This window comes from Eubalaena glacialis, chromosome 3 (assembly GCF_028564815.1).
Source record: "Eubalaena glacialis isolate mEubGla1 chromosome 3, mEubGla1.1.hap2.+ XY, whole genome shotgun sequence".
In the NCBI taxonomy this organism is placed as follows: Eukaryota; Metazoa; Chordata; class Mammalia; order Artiodactyla; family Balaenidae; genus Eubalaena; species Eubalaena glacialis.
Window position 1 is genome coordinate 89279982 of NC_083718.1, and position 19818 is coordinate 89299799.

Here is a 19818-nt window from a genome sequence, read left to right on the forward strand (position 1 = left end):
TAAGTGCTGACAATAGGCCCGACACGTTGCATGCATTATTTCACTTGATCTTCACAGCAACCATATGGGTAGATATTATTTTCCCCATTTTTCAGAAGAGAAAATGAAAATTAACTTGCCCAAGATTTCATCAGTAATGAGCAGAGTTGGGATTTTTTTTTTTCATCCCTGGTATGGCAACTTGCCCTTTCATTGGCTTAGTGTCCTGAGGTGCCCAAGGAGGAAAGGAACACAAGACTTTATCCAGAGCCCAGCTCCCTCTGTGAGCACATCTAATATACTCCACGAGAGCAAGCTGACCTTACTTTTTAAAGGAGCCACGGCCCAGCAATGCCCAGCCCACGGGACGCGTACTGCCTTTTCAACCCATTAGCTTTCCGCTGGTCCCCAGTGAAGACAAGCATAGACAGAACCCTCCCTCTTCCACTGTGAAAGCCCAGACTATTGAGCTCAATTCAACTCTTGAGCGTGGCTATTGGTTTTCCTCTTGGTATAGACAAATAATTACTCACTAGCGTGTCCCAGTGCCTGAGATGGTTGATAGAGGATGGCTTTTAAAGTACAAGTTCACATCAACAAAGCCGGGCTTGGATCACCCTCCAAGGACTTTGCCCCACGGGGAACTTCTTTCAGGACCTCAGGAGGAAGAAACCTGTAATTATTTACATGAAAGAAGATGGGAGGAGTACTTTTTGGCATGTCATCTCACAGGCTTTCCTGAGTTAGGAGTAATCTCCGGGCACACAGAGTTGGGATTTGAATCTAGCTTGTAGCCACCATTCAGTGGCATGTGAAAACTCTAGTCTATTTCAAGGATCATGGCAGTGGGATTTGCCCGTCTTTTAGAATCTATAGCTGGAGTGAAAAATAACTTTTCCTGCTGATTTGTCATTACCTTCCCTGCTCAAGGCTCATTCTGCGTTTAATTGCTACCTGTTGTCTTACCACTAGATGGCAGTATTACCCCAGAAATGCCTTGCAAAGTGGCCAGACTCTGGGATCTGGAAATTCCTTTTGCACAGTGGTTTTCACGCCCCGCACAATCAGCCTCCAGGCCATGCCCACAGTCAGCTTTCACATCACCTGGCCTTCTCACTGTCCTCTGATCCAGACTTTCCATTGACATTTTCCAATCTTGGACAGCGTTCCTTCCTTCCAGGAGACATTACAGTGTTATGGTCAGGAACACAGACGCTGGAGCTTCGTGCCTGAGCGCCAATCTGCAGCCGCTTACTAACATCCACATGTTTCTTAATTTCTCCGTGCCTCAGTTTCCTCACAACATCTCCTACACTTTAATGAGAAGTAAATGAGTTAATATTTATAAGGTTCTGGTAGTAGGTAGAACAGTGGAGGTTCTCCTATAGCTCTCATAGCTAGATTCATAGTTTGAATCAAGTTCAAACTAGGTTCTCAAGTTTGAATCTAATATGAAGTCCTGGGGACCTTTTGAGCTAAGCTAAGGAACTCACTGGGCTAAGGAACATTTTCTCTTCTTTAATATCAGCCTTCACTGCTGTAGCCTAAGTGAGTTAATCCGCATGTGGGCACAGAGGAGCACAAGCAGAGCTATTTGAGGTGCTTTTGTAACATCCCTCGAATTCCAGAGAATGTGTTCATGACGGCCCCAACCTCGGATCTGACACTGGGTTCGACAGGGCAGTGCCAGTGGGTTTGGAGTACATTTCAAGATGAAGTTGTAAAGAGATGTTGGGGTTTTTTTTAGGTTGCCACGGGGTACCTATTGAACAATATGCCTGCTTAACTGGGGTGAAGAGAAATGATGGGGCATTCATGAGCAGTCATGGCCCAGCTTCTCAGAGAGCAAACGTAGTTCTGCGAGCAGAAAGGCACTCCCCCGCAATTCACCGTGATGGGATGCATCCAGGACCTCCTGGTCCCTGCTGTGCCATTCAGCCATCTGTCTTGCTTGAGCTGATTCCAGAAGTCAGACAAACCTGGGACTTTGAGGTCTGGGCTCAAGCCCACTAGGGTGCCTGACCCTTTGGAGCTGCAGGCAGGTTAATATTAACCTTGAATTGTTGATGCCTGAAGCCAACCAGTCGTGGGCGAGGCTAAGGCAAACTGAGGGGCAGTTTGCATCTTTCTGCAGCGTCGGAGCCTCGTATAGGCTATGAGTCCAGCGGTGTGGCTGCCCCCCTGGGTGGGGGTCCTTGTGCAGTGAGTCACAGGGAGGGACGGGGACAAGACCTGAAGAAGGGCTTGCTGGAGAGTGTGGTTATAGGCCGATGACTTTTGTCATGGGGCTGTATTGTGTGTTCTTGTTTTATAGGGTCTGAAGTAAGAAGGAAAATTCTCTCTCCAGCTGCTGAGTTTGCTACGTAGATCAGATCTGACTGGAAGCAGACGGAGCTTCTGGGTGTGGAGGTGAGCTAGGTAGCAAGAGCTGGGATTATGAACCTTACCAAGATCACGGAGAAAGTCGGGCATTGGGTACAGACAAGAGTTCAGGATCCCAGAATCTGCTGGGTGTCTGGGGTCACGGGCATGGCTGTCCACCTGGGAGATGATGTGGGATCCAACATCAACAGCCCATTGATATGAGAGCCACTGGCATCTTGGGGACGATTTGTATTCTTCGGAAGGCTTATGTTGATCCAGGATCAAACATAGCTTATATATGAGTTAGGTGACAAGGGAGGGACGGTTGGCACAGGAGAGAAATCAGTAATGTCCTCCCTAAAGACACCTCATCCGTGACATGGCCTTGCTCAGACACCAGGGTGCGTTACAGCTGCCCTGTGATAAGGTGTGTAAAGGGCCTCTCACTGTGCTCAGTAGCAGTAAGTTCTCAGTAAATGGTAGTCAGTATTATCCTCAACAATAAGCAATAACATTTAGAGGACATTTACTATATGCCAAACAGTGTTCTAAGGGCTTTTCAAATATTAACTCATGAGGTAGGGATCATCTTTATCCCCGTTTTACAGATAAGGAAACTGAGGCACACAGAGGCAAAGCAACTTGTCCAAGATCACACAGATGGCCACCAGCAGAGCCAGGATTCAAAGGCAGGCAATCTGGCCCCAGAGTCTACACTGTTAACTATTATACTATTAATTCATACTTCAAAGAGCAGCTTATAGGAGACCAGAGGAGGAAGAGATTGGGATGACCAAGGAAGTGGGGGACCTGAATATACAGCTGTTTCAGCTGGCCCTTCAGCATAAATTCAACTCTATTTTCTGCTCCCAAACCCAGTCCTTGGGTCTGAAATTGAGCCCACAGGTCCTGCTCCTACATGGACGGGGGTAGAGTACTCAGCTGAGGTCCCAGACTTGCTGAACCCAAAGCCAGTGGGCCAGCTAATGAGGGACTCCTAGGGAGTGTCTGCGCCTTCACAGCTCACTGGCTGACTTTTGCCCCTGCTTGCACCAAAACATGATGTTTTCATGCCTCTGCCTGTACTTGCTGTTCCTTCTTCCTGGAATATTCTTATCATTCCTGACTTGTCCTTATGATTCAGTTGCTGTGTCTTCCCAACCATGAAGCCTTCCCCAGTGCTGTCAGGCAGAGCTGGTAGTGTGTGTGTGTGTGTGTGTGTGTGTGAGAGAGAGAGAAACACGTCACACTGTATTCCTGTTGGTCCATTATGGTGGTGGCTTTTGCAGGACTTTGAGTTCCTTGAGGCCAGGAACCATGTTGTATCCATTCTTGAAACCCACTGCCCAGCAGATCCTGGCGCCTAGTAGGCACATGACTAGTATTTGTTGTAGAATTAGAGAACAGATATTGATATGAAAACCTGCAATCTCAGACAGAGAAGCAGGCATAGAATGCAGTCAGCATCATCCCGTCCCATCTCTACACAGTGTCTCCCTCCTCTCTCCTTTCCATCATCTGTCTTACTGGAAGAGCACGGCCAATTTAATGCAAAGGTCAGGACAACTTTGGTTCCTGGACTGTTGACTGACGTTCACATTTCTGAACCTGCAATGACCTCAGTAGGTCTAGGGCCAAACTCCACGTGAACACCCTGGGTTATGTTGGGACAACCGGCTTCACGAGGTGGTAGCTTTATCAAGTCCTAAGATTCTGATCAGCCCTCCAGCCCCTTGCCCACAGACAGCACCGCTGACTCCCGTTAGAGCCCAACGTTTTGGTTGCTGAATGAGCTGAACCAGGTCCAAATGGACTAACTAGCCTGCTATGTCACTATGGGTGAGAGGAGTCCCTAGAGCCTCTGAAAGCAGCAGCCTGAATCTGCCCTTCTCCTTCCCCCTTTGTACACTGAATTTGTAGGTTCTCCTTCCCTGAAAGTCTTCTGCATGTGCTCAGGGCTCATTCCTTGAACAAGGCATATTCAGGACAGGCGTATTCAGATTCCATGAATGGGCTGCCTGGCTATTCTTATATTTTGCAGGGAGGTGGCAGCAATCACTTGCTGTGCTTCAAAAATATCTGACCTTTGAATGGATAAAGAAGATGTGGTACATATATACAATGGAATATTACTCAGCCATAAAAAAGAATGAAATAATGCCATTTGCAGCAACATGGATGGACCTTGAGATTATCATACTAAGTGAAGTAAGCCAGACAGACAAAGACAAATATCATGATATCCCTTATATGTAGAGTCTAAAAAAAATGATACAAATGAACTTATTTACAAAACAGAAAGAGACTCACAGACATAGAAAACAAACTTATGGTTACCAAATGGGAAAGTGGGGGGAGGGATAAATAGGAGTTTGGGATTAAGAGATACACACTACTATGTATAAAGTAGATAACCAACAAGGACCTACTGTATAGCACTATACTTAATATTTTGTAATAACTTATAAGGGAAAAGAATCTGAAAAAGAATATATATATATATATGTGTGTGTGTGTGTGTGTGTGTGTGTGTGTGTATATGTATATATATAACTGAATCACTTTGTTGTACACCTGAAACCAACACAACATTATAAATTAACTCTATTCCAGTAAAAAAAAATCAGATCCACAAGCTGCTGAATCTACTTCCTAGAACCATGGGTTGACTATCACTTTAACCACTAGTCTACAGCTGACCCCATTGTCCCAGCCCACCCCCCCCCCCACCAATTATTTCCACTAAGGATTGACTGTATGATTCTTGATGATTTAAGACCTAAGGCATAAAAAAAAGAAGTGGAAGAGAAGGCAGGAGTGGAAACAGAACACAGTTATGGTCTCCCAGTAGCTGAAATAATCTTAGGTTTCATTTTTTAAAAAATTAGAATATAATTTACACACAATAAAACAAACTCGTTTTAAGTGTACAGTTTGATGGGCTTTGACACAACTGGTGTAACCACTGCCAGTGTCAAGATATTGAACATTTTCATCACCACAGAAAATGTCCTTGTTTCTTTCCAGTCAATGCCTTCCCACCCACAGCAGAGATCACTGCTCTTATTTCTATCACTGTAGCTTAGTTTTGCCTGTTCTAGAACTTTAAATTATTGGAATCAATTAAATGATTGTTTATGTATGGATAGCTTCTTTTACTCAACAAAGTGCTGTTGAGATACATTTATGTTGTTGCTTGTATGAGTAGCTTATTCTTTTTTTACTGCCGAGTATTGCTCTTTTGTATTAATATACTACAAATGTGCTTATCCATTCACCTGTTGGTAGGCATTCGAGTTGCTCCCAGTTTGCGGGATTATTATGAATACAACTGCTGAGAATGTTCTTTTACAATTCTTTTTGTGAATATGTTTTCATTTCTCTTGGAAAGATGCCCAGGAGTAAAATTGCTGAGTAACAGAGTGGGTGCATTTTTAACTTTGTAAGAAAAAGTTCTCCAGAGTGGTCATGCCATTTCACACTCCCACCACCAGATATGAGAGTTTTGGTTACCACCTAGTCTTCATTCTATTAGCTTGCAGTCACTACTTAGAGAAACAGGTCAAAGAACCGTAACATTGGTTCTTACAAACAGATTTCAGAAAGTGTTCTGTTCCCAAGAATGTGAATACCCTCGATAGGAAAAAGGTCTTCCACTCATTGGGACCTTAGACCCAGCATGCAAACTTAGGAAGGATGCTCAAGGAGCAGTGAAAGGGGAAGGCAATATAGCTCAGCCCACCATGCAGGATCAACCCAACAATCAATCTGATGACAGATGTTCAAGCCAGATCACCCTCATCTCCAAGAGTGGTCTTTGTAACAAGTTACTATCCCATCCCTGAGTAATCAGAGAATTTATCTGTAATCTGTTAGCTAATTGTTCCCATACTGAGCACAGATCTTAACTAAATGCCAAAGTGACGTTTAAATTTCTGGTCTCCATTATGAAACAGCTGATAAATTACCATGCTTATATCCTGCCAGTAGAGTTTAACTTGATTTGCTTAAGATTGCAACTGATTTCTGAGATCCCTAAACAAGATATGAAGTAAATAGCCCAAGATACGATGTAAAAGCTATAGAAGATATGGATTTGCAGCCAGGACAGGGGCATTGCACTCCAGATGCACGGTATTTAGCAAGTCACATCACTTCTCTTGGCTTCAGGTCCCTCAAAAGCAAAGTGGAAACAATTCCTATTTCTACCCACCTACCTGCTAGGGTGGGTTTGAGATTCAAATGAGATACAGCTGCATTTGAATCCTGGCTCTGCCACATCCTACCAAAAGCTTGACTGTGTTACGTATTTAACTTCCCAAATCTGGGGTTTCATCCCTGTAAAGTGAATTTGATAAATCAATCCCTTACAGAGTTGTTATAAGAATTAGGTAATGTACATAAAGCACCTATTGGTAATGAGAGCCTCAATATTAAGCAGACTACTTGTTTGAGTTGTACATCAACCAGATGGCAGTTTTCTCAATCAAATGGCAGATTTCCTCATTTGCCAATCCACCTTTGTTGAACTAGGCACCATGTCCTGCTGATAAAGCTCACACAGTGACAGCAACAGTACCTGGGCTGTGATTTGTAACCCAGTTTCAGCTGTTTCCCTTTTTTTTATTCTTCATTGACCCAAATGTAAAACATCTTTTCTCTTTCGTTAAGGTCATTTCCTCTTATCTTGTATCATATACAAATAATCAGGGTGGTCTGTTATTACTTATCTGAATAAAAGGGTTTATTCTAGTCTCTACCTGTACTTCTCTTTTACATTTCTGCATTACTTGTATAGAGTGGCTTCCGATAGTTTTACTTTTCTTAAATTCACACAATCATTTTGTGTAAGTGCAAACATGTGACCCAATTACCTGTTCTACTTTGTTCATGTGAGAATATATACATATTGAAACACATTTTAAAAATCACTGTTTTAAATATAGATCAATGGAACAGGAAAGAAAGCCCAGAGATAAACCCATGCACATATGGTCACCTTATTTTTGGTAAAGGAGGCAAGAATATACAATGGAGAAAAGACAGCCTCTTCAATAAGTGGTGCTGGGAAAACTGGACAGCTACATGTAAAAGAATGAAATTAGAACACTCCCTAACACCATACACAAAAATAAACTCAAAATGGATTAAAGACCTAAATGTAAGGCCAGACACTAACAAACTCTTAGAGGAAAACATAGGCAGAACACTCTATGACATAAATCACAGCAAGATCCTTTTTGACCCATCTCCCAGAGAAATGGAAATAAAGACAAAAATAAACAAATGGGACCTAATGAAATTTAAAAGCTTTTGCACAGCAAAGGAAACCATAAACAAAACAAAAAGACAACCCTCAGAATGGGAGAAAATATTTGCAAATGAAGCAACTGACAAAGGATTAATCTCCAAAATTTACAAGCAGCTCATGCAGCTCAATATCAAAAAAACAAACAACCCAATCCAAAAATGGGCAGAAGACCTAAATAGACATTTCTCCAAAGAAGACATACAGATGGCCAAGAAGCACATGAAAAGATGCTCAACATCACTAATCATTAGAGAAATGCAAATCAAAACTACAATGAGGTATCACCTCACACCAGTCAGAATGGCCATCATCAAAAATCTACAAACAATAAATGCTGGAGAGGGTGTGGAGAAAAGGGAACCCTCTTGCACTGTTGGTGGGAATGTAAATTGATACAGCCACTATGGGAAACAGTATGGAGGTTCCTTAAAAAACTAAAAATAGAACTACCATATGACCCAGCAATCCCACTACTGGGCATATACCCTGAGAAAACCATAATTCAAAAAGAGTCATGTACCACAATGTTCACTGCAGCACTGTTTACAATAGCCAGGACATGGAAGCAACCTAAGTGTCCATCGACAGCTGAATGGATAAAGAAGATGTGGCACATATATACAATGGAATATTACTCAGCCATAAAAAGAAACGAAATTGAGATATTTGTAGTGAGGTGGATGGACCTAGAGTCTGTCATACAGAGTGAAGTAAGTCAGAAAGAGAAAAACAAATACAGTATGCTAACACATATATATGAAATGTTAAAAAAAAAAAAAAAGGTTCTGAAGAACCTAGAGGCAGGACAGGAATAAAGACGCAGACGTAGAGAATGGACTTGAGGACGTGGGGAGAGGGAAGGGTAAGCTGGGATGAAGTGAGAGAGTGGCATGGACATATATACACTATCAAATGTAAAATAGATAGTTAGTGAGAAGCAGCCACATAGCACAGGGAGATCAGCTCGGTGCTTTGTGACCACCTAGAGGGGTGGGATAGGGAGGGTGGGAGGGAGACGCAAGAGGGAGGAGATATGGGGGTATATGTATACATATAGCTGATTCACTTTGTTATACAGCAGAAACTAGCACACCATTGTAAAGCAATTATACTCCAATAAAGATGTTAAAAAATAATAATAATAAATTAATTTAAAAATCAATGGAGAAAAAATAAAAATAAAAAATAAAAAGTAAACAATCACTGTTTTCACCTTTATATTAGAGTTAGGACATTATATTGATTTTCATAATAATGTGCATAACTGATTTTATTGTCAGTGAATTTAATTTTAGAGTAGTAAAGGGGGCAAAAACTAAGTATATATAATACAAAGAGGGCGTTGGGTCTGATGGTGTTGAGAACCTATGTTGCGGGTGAATTGGAGCGTCATCTTTTCATTCCCATGGCTTCTCTTTTTGCAGGCACCACTCTTGTTAGAGCAGGGGCTATTGAATGCAAACCCTGCAGTACAGAGTGGGGTCTGCTTGGGACCCTCCCTTTGTCTGTGAGACCCATACAGTATTTGTATGCCAGCCGCTGCCCTGTCTTTCCACTAGATGCCAGCAGTGTCCCAGGAGACTGGCTGGCTGTGCTGTGCCTCCATGGGAGTTTACAAAACAGCACAAGGAAAGTGGCTCCAAGTGCACTGCAGCCCTCCTGGAGTCGGAGGGCTGCTGATGGCATCTTGATCACTTGGTTCCCTACCTGCTCTGATTTCAGAACAACAACAGGTCAAGTTTAGGCACATAACAACGTACCAGGTGAGATCCAGAGCGTAACCACGGATGAGAACCCAGCTCCTGTGCTAAGGGCCTCTCTGATCCACCCACTCACCCACCCACCCACAGAGTACATCTGCTGGAGACTGACCGTAAATATTGACCTTTCATTAAACATGTCATCACTGCCATTCACTCAGTCTCAAGAGCACCAGCACAGAAGCCAGCGGGGCTGGAGCTCAAGATGGGAAAGAGCGAACTTGTGATTTTCCAACCCCTGGAAAACAGTGCTCTGCATTCTGCCCTGAGAGCCCAGGATAAGGCTCTGTCTGTGCTGAGAACTATCTTGGTCTTGGGTTTTGCTGAACAGAATTGAAAACAAATGAGCACTCTCTCGAAGGAAAAACATGTCTCCTCTGAATTCCCAAGGATCTGGTGATAATATGTAGAGACACAGAAAGACACTGGCAAATGATACAGGGGAGTGCCGCCCTGTGGCGCTTTAGTGATCTTCCTACAAAATACAGTAGCCCCCAGTCACATGCGGCTACTGAGCACCTGAAATGTGCGACTGAGGAAGTGAATTTTAAGTCTTACCTGATATTAATTAGTTAAAATTTAAATTTAAATAGACATATGACTAGTGGCTACTGTACTGAACTGGTAGATAGAGAATACGAGGGCTTCCCTGGTGGCGCAGTGGTTGAGAATCCGCCTGCCAATGCAGGGGACACGGGTTCGAGCCCTGGTCTGGGAAGATCCCACATGCCACAGAGCACCTGGGCCCGTGAGCCACAACTACTGAGCCTGCGCGTCTGGAGCCTGTGCTCCGCAACAAGAGAGGCCGCGATAGTGAGAGGCCCGCGCACCGCGATGAAGAGTGGCCACCGCTTGCCACAACCAGAGAAAGCCCTCGCACAGAAACGAAGACCCAACACAGCCAAAAATAAATAAATAAATAAATAAATTAAAAAAAAGAAAAAAAGAATACGAGACAAAGGCATTAATCAAAGGCCTCCAGAGTGTTAAGCCCTGCACTAGATGTGTGTATGTGTATGTGTATGATACATAGATAACTCACACATATGCATAATACAGGTGTGATTACATGTAATTTAAATATATGTAAATGAGTAACAATCTCAGAGAGGTAGTTGAGGTTGGACGTGGAACTAGAGGCTGTTGCTTTTGGGAAAGGATGAGTGGACAAAGGGGAGAACTTGCCATAAGAGAATAAGATGAGCCAACTGATTGGGGCCAGAGGTTTTCTAAGACAAAAAGATGAAAAGGAGTCCTTTTCCACCAGGAGGAAGAAGTCAAGGTGTAAGAGCCAAAGTAGTAATGAAAGGAGGGTGACCAAGGAAAAACTGTTGAGGTTATCAAGGCCCTTCCTCTCCATCAGGAAGGGGAGGGGCAAGCACCCAGCAAAAGACCTGGTGGTGGTCAGTCCAGGAAAGGAAGAGGAACTTCTTCAGCCTGGTGGGAGGCGGGTGCAGTGCTAGTGGCTGGGAGCCAGGATCGCTGGCACAGACACGCGTGGAAGCTGCAGCATGAAGGTGTCCACTCCTCTGGCCCATGAGTGAGGAGGAAGGCATGCAACTTGGAAGCCAGTGAGCAAGCTGATACCTGGATAGCGAGAGGAATTTTCAAAGACCGTTGAAATCTGCTGGTTTAATACTTCTCCCATGCAATTTCCTTTTAATTTTTACTTACTTAAATAATTTTTATTAAGAGGGTAAGCAGGGCAGTTGGGTCATACCTCTTCCAAATAATATCTAAGGTGCTCTGGGAGAGCATCCTTCAGTGTGGTCAGAGGAGGACAGCTCATTCAAATGTCACATGCATTGTGTTACTTGATCTCCAGAACAACATTTTGTGGTTGGTATTATGGGTTTTACAGCTGAGGAAACTGAGGTTCTGAAAGGATAAGGGGCTTACTTGTGTCATCCGGTAGGAAGAGAGAGGCAGACCTCACTTTTACACCGAGATCTTAGCCCTTCGTGTCTAGTGTTCAAATTCAATGGAATTAAACACATTCCGAACACATTCATACTCTTGTTTGTAATAACCGAATAGACAGATGATGGGCAAAGAATATTGTGAAGACATGTTTTTTAAATAATCCCTTGAATACCTTACCTTTTAGATACTAAATAGCCCCAGGTTTCAAGTGTTTGTAGCAGAGGTTAGTTTTGAGCCATCAATCTGAGTGGAAGGCCCGCACCTTCCATGCTCCATTCTGCAGCATGGCTACATATCAAATAATAATAATGATGATATTTAAATAATAATAACATAACCTTCGACAGTCCTACATCCTAATTAGACAGGTGCAGCTGTGGCCTCTACCGAACCAAAGCAGAAATGCTGTTGCGTGTACTTGGCTTTTGCTTTAACGAGGAAGTTGCTTACAGCCTTATCGCTGAAGTTGAAGCAAAGAAACAGGGAGAATGGTAAGGTGGGCTATTCATCCGACAGGTATCTAGTAAATGCCTCATGTGTGCCAGGCACTGTTGCGGGTGTCATCCATAGGTCACTCCAGGGCTCAGTGGTTCCTCGGTGCCTCCTGGGAATTTCAGAATTTCAGACTCACTAACTTGACATTTAAGGTTCTTCTCTATCTAGCCTCATTCTGCCTGTGAGGGCAGCCACGTCTGTCCCTGTACACACGATCCTGGCTGAGCTGGTGCTGCTAGCTGGCTATGTGGCCGTCCCTCATTGCTTCATAGGCAGCCCTCCAAAGCTGTGCAAACAACCCAGAGAGCAGGAGACCACTCTTCCATCAAGGGTGTACATGTACAAGGGTCTCACATGCAGAATTCTTTTATGACACCAAGTGGCTCTGGCTGTGGCAAAGCCTCCGGGAAACCAAACTGAGGAAAATTCCACGAAGTCTGTTGAAACTATCACAAGCAACATGAATGGCTATAAACCCTATCAGTAGCTAACAGAAACAAGACTTTGGTACCTGCTTTTTGGCAAACTGATCATTTAACAAATCAATGATTTTATAAAGCTGCATTTTTGGTTAATTTGTTTTCAGCCAATTGGTTTTTGTGAATTTCTTTTTGGCAAGCTGGTTTTGCTTCTCAGTTCCTAACATTCTCCAGTCTTCCTATCCCCTTAAAATCTCCCTGCTTCCCCTCAGCCTAACCATCCCCCCACCACCAGACATGGGCTATGTCTCTAGGAATATACATTCCCTCTTCCTCTCCAGGGAAGCCCCTTCAGGCCTAAGGAGGAAGCATTTCATTGTCAGACTAGCTGCCTGGGACGGTGACAGTGACGGGCTGTCCCTGGTATCATCATGGTGGGCCTGGACACACCTGAAGATCTGGCTTCAATCTGATTGGTTGGGGTTTGTACCTTAATGGTTATGAAGGATTTTGAGTATCGTCTCTGGTGACCACCATGTTGATAGCACATCCTCCTTTAAAGAGATAATCCCTGTTGTTGGTAAACGGATACTGTTTGCAGAAGCTTCCTACATTCTGCTCCCTTCTGACTGTGAGTGCCTTAGGGCAAACCCCGTGTCTATATATTTCACTGTTGCATCTCTAGTGACTGGCCCAGTGTCAGACACACAGAGGTCTAGTGGTTAAAAGTGAACTAGGACAGGTCTGGATACAAAGCCCACTAGATATGTGACGTTGGTGAGTCCTTCCACCTCTCTGAGGTGTCTGTCAACTGGGGAAAATGACAACAGTCATCTGTCTCATCAGGATGCTGGGGGAAGGCATGTCAAGTGGTTTGAAAAGAGTGTGACACAGAGTGAGCCCTCAGTAAGTGTTAACTATCACTGCTGAATGCATGAATGAGTGAGTGAGTGAATGCATGAATGAGTGAATGAATGAATGAGTGAATGAGAGCTGATTTGATCCTCACAACTATCCTGCCAGGTCAGCATGATTTATTTTTATTATTTTTTAAAATTTTGTTTATTTTTTTGGCTGTGCTGCACAGCACGGGGGATCCCAGTTCCCCAACCAGGGAATGAACCTGTGTCCCCTGCAGTGAAAGCGCGGAGTCTCAACTGCTGGACCACCAGGGAATTCCCCAGGTCGGCATTATTATATGCAGATAACCCATGCGTCACTTGAGCCTCCATGCTCTTTGGAGATTTAAGTAAAATGTGACTTGTACCTCAATTCCAGAACTGAGTAAGCTTGATCTCTCCATAGAATTTCCTTGCTTCTTGTCCTTACATTCTTACTGTTTTCTTTTCCTGACCCTCTTGATTCCCCTCCAAGAACCCCATATCAGATCCATATTTCCGTAAGAAATCCAACCATACTTAGCCTTTTCAGAAGTGGGTCATTTTACTGAAATTTTACATCAAGTCAATAGCACCCACTCACCTCCCCTGCTCCCCCCACCCCCAAGTCTCCACCACATTCCCTGGACTTTTTGGACTCCAACACTTTTTCCATTTGCCCCTCCTCCTAACACCACAACCCTGGAAAGTGCCGTCCAGTTCCCACTCTCTGGCTGCATCATCTCTCACAGGGAGAGGTTTTGCTGGGACAGTCTGCTACTCCTCAGCCTTTCTCTCCCACTCTGCCTTAGCTTCCGCCCAGAATTCTGGTGAAAAATGCGCTCAATCTCAAGTCCATCTTGTTTTGAGAAAAAGATTTCTAGCTTGTTTCAGATCACGTAAACAAATCCCCTTTGTGCAGAGCTTAGTGAGAAGACAGTATCTGGTTTTCTTTGTTTTGTTTTGTTTAAAATTTTTATTGGAGTAGAGTTGATTTACAATGTTGTGTTAGTCTCTGCTGTACAGCAAAGCGAATCAGTTTTAAATATACATATACCCACTCTTTTTTAGATTCTTTTCTCATATAGGTCACTACAGAGTATTGAGTAGAGTTCCTTGTGCTATACAGTAGGTTCTTGTTAGTTATTTATTTTATATATAGTGGTGTGTATATGTCAATCCCAATCTCCCAGTTTATACCCCCGCCCCCGCTTTCCCCCCAGTAACCGTAAGTTTGTTTTCTACATCTGTGACTCTATTTCTGTTTTGTAAATAAGTTCATTTGTACCATTTTTTAAGATTCCACATGTAAGTGATATCACATGATACTTGTCTTTCTCTCACAGCATCTGTTCACTTGTGGCATCAGGTTGTCAACTCACTCCTCAAGAGGTTGCTGACACGGAGAGGGTCCCTTTCACTGCCGACTGAGACCCTAGTTCCCTACACTGGCTTCATCCAATCCCAGTCAGGCAGCAGTCCTGGGAGAATCCTGGATGGTCAGGGAACTGGTCAAACATGGTGGCATGGAGGGTGAAAGGTGACCTGGATGATGGGCAGAATTCTCACCTGCATCTGCTACTGCTCTTCCTGTATCCCCACGGGGAACCCAATTAGGTGGGGGGGGGGCGCGGGATGTTCTCTCTCCCCCACCCCAGAAGTCTCTGTATTTTGTAGAGAAGAGAAATGGTGCACTTTCAAGCTTTTTTGCTCTAGGGTCGGATAGCTCCTCACTCTGGCTTCTCTATTTTCCATCTGTAACTTCAGGAGGGCTCATGGATAACGTCCGTCACAAGAAGCCCATCTTACTGCAACTAAAACCAATGGGTAGGCATTTCCATCTCAGAGTTTTGAGCAATTGTTTGTTTTTCTGGAATCTACCCACCTCTACCGGGGCCTGCTATGTAGTGAGGCTGGGCAGCAGGTGGTCCTACCTGAGTGGTCACATGCAAACTGTGGGTCCTCCTGACCACAGCTGGGCAACCTGGATAGGACCCAGGTCAGATAGGCTTTGATGAGGAGAGGGAAGAAAACATGTAGGAAAGCCCACCAGAACCACCAGAACTCCAGTCTCTGGAGGCTGAGCCCCGCATGCAACTGGCCTTCCAGCCTGCACTGGCTTCTCTTGTCTCCACACAGCCGATGGGCCTTGTTCCTATACCGACAACTTCTCCTTTCTCCCAGTCTCTGGTGAAGACTGAACCACTTCCGGAAGCTCATGCCCCACCAGACCTTGCTCCAGGAGGCCCGATTTTCCAAGGTGACCTCTTGAACCATGTCATGTGGCTTACTCTTTTAGCTTATTTATGAAAATCCTTTCTTCTTTCTAGTTGCTTCTGCTCTGCATTTTCTCCTTTTCTGAAGCTGGGTCTGGTTGAGGAGCCTTCTCTCACTCTTTGTCCCACAAAGTCATGGCCCAGTTAGTGGTGAGGTGGAGGAGAGCTTCCCCTACCATCATTCCCAGCTTGGCTGACTTGCGGATGCACGCTCTGTTATCAGTACAGATCAGTTAATTTCCCAGGTCTCTTGAGATTACAACCCTAACTTGAGTCTCCCCCTCCTCTGCCATTGGACATACTTCAGTAGAAACATCTGAGAAGGTCTGGCCCAGGAGAAAGGGGCTCACCTGGCCTGCTTTCCTCCTAAGTCTTAGGCCAGAAGCACGAACAAGACTTTGGTGCTCACACATTTTCTACCTCACCAGGAAGCTTCACAGAGATGTGCGGCCCAAAGCCTCATATCATAACAAAGTATTTTTTCAGCTGAGGCTCTGTCCCAATAAATCCCTTAGAGCCTTGGACCTTGTGGGAATGTTATAGCCATAATCAACAGCCAACAGAATTCTCCCTCTGCTACTCACTAGCCGTGGAACGCATGGCAAGTTACCCAACTTCTCTGAGCCTTGATTGCTTTATCTGCAAAAGGAGAATTATAGTTTGTATTTCAGAAGGACTTTTATGAGGATTAAATAGGACAATGTGTGTGGATAACCTAATACAGCACCCGCTATGTAGTAGGTCTTCTGCATTGGCTTCCTGTTCGCCTCTCGTTAGACATCACACTGCATTGTGGGCAGCAGGGTAATGCCTCATGCTCCCAGCCTCTCCTACATGTTCTCTTCCCTCCCTCATCAAAGCCTATCTGACCTGGGACCTATCCCCTCACAGCTCTGTTCCCAGAACTGATGAAATAATTAAAGCTAGGGTGAGACAAAATTCAATGGACATCACTATCCTGTGTTATTTTATCAGACACTGTAGGCTGCACACACCAAATTCATCCTCCCACTGCCCCCACCCCCAACTTCTTTCTTGCTAATAGAGCCCTGATTTTTTTCAGGTGTCCGCACTCTTTCACGTAGCAATGTGTTCAGATCCCATGCCCAGCTCAAGGGTAAAAGCTGATTAGTCTAATCAGGGGACGTCCATTCTCTAAGCCAGTGCTTAGTTTGGAGGTGGACATATAATCCTGTTCCAATCAATGAGTGTGAGGAGATGTTTGCTGGGGGAGCTTTTTTTTTTTTACAATTTTATTTTATTTATTTATTTATTTTTGAATTTTATTTTATTTTATTTTTTTATTCAGCAGGTTATTAGTTATCTATTTTATACACATCAGTGTATACATGTCAATCCCAATCTCCCAATTCATCCCACGAGCACCACCACCACCCCCCCTGCCACCTTCCCCCCTTGGTGCCCATATGTTTGTTCTCTACATCTGTGTCTCTATTTCTGCCTTGCAAACCGGTTCATCTGTACCATTTTTCTAGATTCCACATATATGCGTTAATATAAGATATTTGTTTTTCTCTTTCTGACTTACTTCACTCTGTATAACAGTCTCTAGGTCCATCCACGTCTCTACAAATGACCCAATTTCGTTCCTTCTTATGGCTGAGTAATATTCCATTGTATATATGTACCACATCTTTTTATCCATTCGTCTGTCGATGGGCATTTAGGTTGCTTCCATGACCTGGCTATTGTAAATAGTGCTGCAATGAACCTCTCTGTGCTTCCGTTTCCTCTTCTGTGTAAGGGCTTTAATGATAGCAGTTACTTTAAAGAGCTAGAAGGATCCAATAAATGAAAAAATGTGTGTACAAGATTACAAGGGTGCCTGGCTCTGAGTTGGAGTGCAATCAACGTTAACCACTGTTGTGCTAGAAAACTGCAAACCTACTGGACTGGAGGGAGGTGATTATTCTGTAGCATCAAAATGATCAGGTAATTGAGAACTTAATCTTTCAAACACTGAAAGTCTTCTTTATGTTCAAGGATTTCTTTTCAAAAGAGATGTCTAAAATCATTGTCTCTACTTTTCCTTCTTTTCCAATCAGGCTTTCGTTTCTCCTCTTGCAGTTCAAATCCAAGGTTGAATTCTAAGGTCTCCTCTTGAGCTGTCAGCGGCCTTGAGGTAGGAGGTCACTAATTTCTTTAAACTCTTTCTTCCTTCTTCCTTTAGGACATAATTCACTCACAGGTTTCCTCTTACCTCTCTGGCTACTCTTTCTCAGTCCCCTTTGCTGGTCTGTCCTCATTTTCCTGATGTTTCCATGTTGGAGCATCCCAGGACTCAACGCCGCAAATTTCTTCATCCCAGAGATGGAAATTCCATGTTTCCAGTTTCTCAGGCCACTTTCATCAGGGCTATTCCAACAATCAGTCCAAACAAGAGGACTGACCATTGACCCATGCCCACACGTCCTCCGGATGCATGGGGCCTTTTTGTGGCTGTTCACTCTGCCTGTGCTTCATCTGGCTGCAGTGCTAGAGGAGAAGTGGTTAGCAATTGTGATGGTGTGTGGAGAAAGAGGCAACTAAACCAAGGGCAGTGAGATCAACATCACAAGGAGGCATGTTTAATCTCCCCTCCGCTTCCTCCTTTTCTACTTCTTTTTCTGTTCCGTATCCGTCCTCTTCTGTCCTGTGGATGGACTCCTTACATATGTGCTGTGAGTTCGTCTCTGAATCCCTACAACACTCACACCACTGCCTTGAGCGGAACAGTATCTGCTGAATACATAGATGGATATTTTTCTTCAAGGATCCATTCTTACCTAAGGCATCCAGCCCGAAAGTTTTATTTTGGTGGAAACGACAAAAGAAGCTTGGGTGAAATGACTAAACCACATCAGTCTTCTTTCAAGAGGCATAAATGTGAGGGGGAAAAGAGATTTGAGAAGGCAGACATATGGCTTCTCTTCCTGACTCTATCTGGTTCCACATTCTGGAAAATAACCCCAAAGTTCCCTGCCTTTATTTTTGTTTATCATGAAGAATGAGACTGAGTTTAAGTGGGTCAGGACCTCACATACCAAGTAAACAGGGAATCGGAATTAGAATGCTTGGTATTTGGGCAGGGAGATGGGGGAGGGGGGGTGTAGAGTGAGAGATCTAATGCTTACCTTTTTTTCTTTTTAATTATGAATATCACAAAGTCAGATAAAAACCCTTGCTTGTGTCTTCTTCCCAATGAAGATTTATGAGATTATCCTAGAGGTTGCTTGCTGGAGCTCTGCAGAGGGAAATATTAGTTTTATAAACTGATACGATGCCCACAATTCCATATGAAAATGAATTTAAGGACCAACCGGGACAGGCCCCAAAGCTGCACAGAGCCCTGATGAATGAACAGAACCACATAATAAGGTTCTCCAGAGAGTGGGCAAAAGGAACCGATTGTCTTCCTAAAATATACCAGCAAGAATGCAAGCCTTAATTAACAAAGCCCAAGGTTGATTTTTCTTGCTGCCTTTTTCTCCAAGAGACAAATAATAAGAAATGAATGAGGTTGAAAGCAAATGAGAACCATATTTGGAAAGCAAAGCATAGTCCAACTTTTGGCTGAGCTGGTTGCAAAGAGCTAAAGTTCTTTAATCATCTCACTGGAGATGTAGCCAAAAAATGCAATTTGACACACACACACATACACACACACACATATTTCCGCACCATGCCCTCCTCCTTTTTCACTGTAGATGAATCAAGATGGTGGAGACAGGATATGATGAGAACCATTCCTGCTCTCCACCTACTTTATAAAAGGCTTTGGCAATCGGTAATCTTTGCTGCCATGGTCTGGGGAATCCATCTATCAATTCTTATTCTTTAAATGTTCATTGTGCACCATGCATTGGCTGCAAGGAGCACACAAGCAGCTGGAATAGGTAATGTACTGTGAATATGCTAAGATGGCAACCTATTTAAGATCCAGATTCTTCTAACATGATTCTTCTAGAAGAAGATGAACCAGTTTGGCCTAAAAGAACATTACTACATTCGAAGGTGGGGATAGAATGGGAGGGGAAATGACAACTTTGTGAGAATTAAAATAGTCTCTTATTAGCTAACAAACTGAGGAAACACAGAGGGTTTTCCTTGTGTCTGGGTTAGCCAGTTCAACTTCCCACAGATGCAGAACTCGTGGTTGAATGCAGTGGTGTGATTTCAAGATGGTTCAGTATACAGTCCATTTCACTCCACCTCACAGTACCTCAGAGTCTGCTTTAAGGCTTGAAAAGTTACTATCATCTTTGTTAACACAGAGACAGAAGACATACCTATCTGGCTTTATGGAAGTGGGCTAAATGAGATATGGGCTTTTCTAATGAAGCCTTAGATAAATATTAAATAAATCTGGCATATTGTAGGATCATTTTTACCCAACTCCTGATGTTTCTGTTT